We start from the raw sequence: 1,637 nt of genomic DNA on the forward strand, positions 1-1,637 counted from the left end.
AGTTTTTCATAATAACTTAAAAATTAGAAGAAAAATACTTGTCCCTATCGTCCACCCTCTGAGATGGGCCTCCTAACACGTGACTAACTGCTTGTGTAACAGAAAATAACTATCAGTAATGTGAATTCCTATAATACCCTCTTCATACTTTACTATAAAGAACTTTTGAAAGATCGAGGAACAAGGTACGTGATGGGCCAGTGTTAGCAGTTAAAAGTGGCAATCTGGATTTCTCTTTATACATTCATTTAATACATGTTTTTAAAATATACATGTATTATTACCCAATCTGGAATTTGTTTTTCACGACATGTTTACAAAATTTATTAAAGAACTGATTTATAATCCTTATTGTTTTTACATTGTATCTCATTGGTTCAAATCACGAGGGAGGATAATCAATCAACTCCTCTTAAATCAAAAAGAATACATATATACACACACTAAATGATCTAAAAGCTCCATAAAGACTCATCAGCACAAAACTCCACGTCTTCCCCATAATCACCATACCCCACCGTTTGAGGAGGCGCAACCATCAGTCCCTCCGCCATGCTGGCAAAAAACTCCGGCATCTCAAAAACATCATCTTCATCCACGTAAAACAGAATTTCCGGCAACTCCACCGTTTCCAAAATCTCCACCGCATCCTCCGTATATCTAAATGCCTCCGCCGCTTCTGCAGCGGCCTTTTGTATATCTACAATACTGCTAGACTTCGGGACCGGCAGCCGCCACACAGAGTCCGCAAAATTCAAACACGCCCGTCGTCCCCTGAAGGCAAACGCCGCCACATCATGAGCTCTTGCTGCCATTACAGCAGTAGGATGAGTCCCTAACCACACCCTCAACTTATTGTTCGGCTCTCTTAACTCACAAACCCACTTCCCGTTATCCCTCATTCTCACTCCTCGGTAAACTGGGTGTCGAGTCTCCCTAAACTTCTTCCTTCCGGCCTTCTTCTTCGGGTTCAGTGAAGCCAGCATCACTTCTGATTCTGCAGCGGCGTTCAATACGGCGGTTGTGCTGCAGTTTGAGGTCAAAATGCGTACTAAGGGAATACTTTCCGATAATAATGCATCCATTTGTTTGCAGGTTATGAGTGAAGGAATGGTTTGTTGGTTGTAGTTGTGAATGAATTTATGTGATTCAGATGCATATATAGACATTTGTGGAGTGTGTGGAGTGTGTGGACTGTGATGGTGAGGTTAGAGACGATGTGGAGGAAGACTGTAGAAGACAGGAGGCCCATAATAGTTTAGTTTGTTTTTCACGCGGAGATATTTTGCATATATAGTGAATTACAAATTTGGTCCCTCAAGTATTGCATAAATACGGATTGAGTCATATAGATATAACTGTTGTCATGGAAGTAGAAAGGAGTTTTGGTAAAACAAAATATACATTTTATATTCGCCCTCTCCTTTTGTTTCTTGAATTTTTATTTTATTTAAATAAAATTACTTCGTAACCTGTTAAAATAGTCTTTTGTGTTGTTATTTTTATGTTCCAAAAATATTTACTTTTACCAATATTTAAGTTTGTTTGGATTTTAGTGATTAAATTCGATTACATTCCTTTAATCCGTTAAATCCTTGTCAAAGTAATTATTTTGTTTTTCTATTTTCTATTTTGTA

General features: G+C 38.2%; 1 pseudogene; it reads right to left on the reverse strand.

Moving 5' to 3' along the window:
• Positions 1-313: 313 nt before the first annotated feature.
• Positions 314-1,224, reverse strand: LOC145072791 (dehydration-responsive element-binding protein 1B pseudogene; annotated as a pseudogene).
• Positions 1,225-1,637: the final 413 nt, after the last annotated feature.

This window comes from Lactuca serriola, chromosome 9 (assembly GCF_051521515.1).
Source record: "Lactuca serriola cultivar US96UC23 chromosome 9, Lser_US96UC23_V15, whole genome shotgun sequence".
Taxonomy (NCBI): Eukaryota; Viridiplantae; Streptophyta; class Magnoliopsida; order Asterales; family Asteraceae; genus Lactuca; species Lactuca serriola.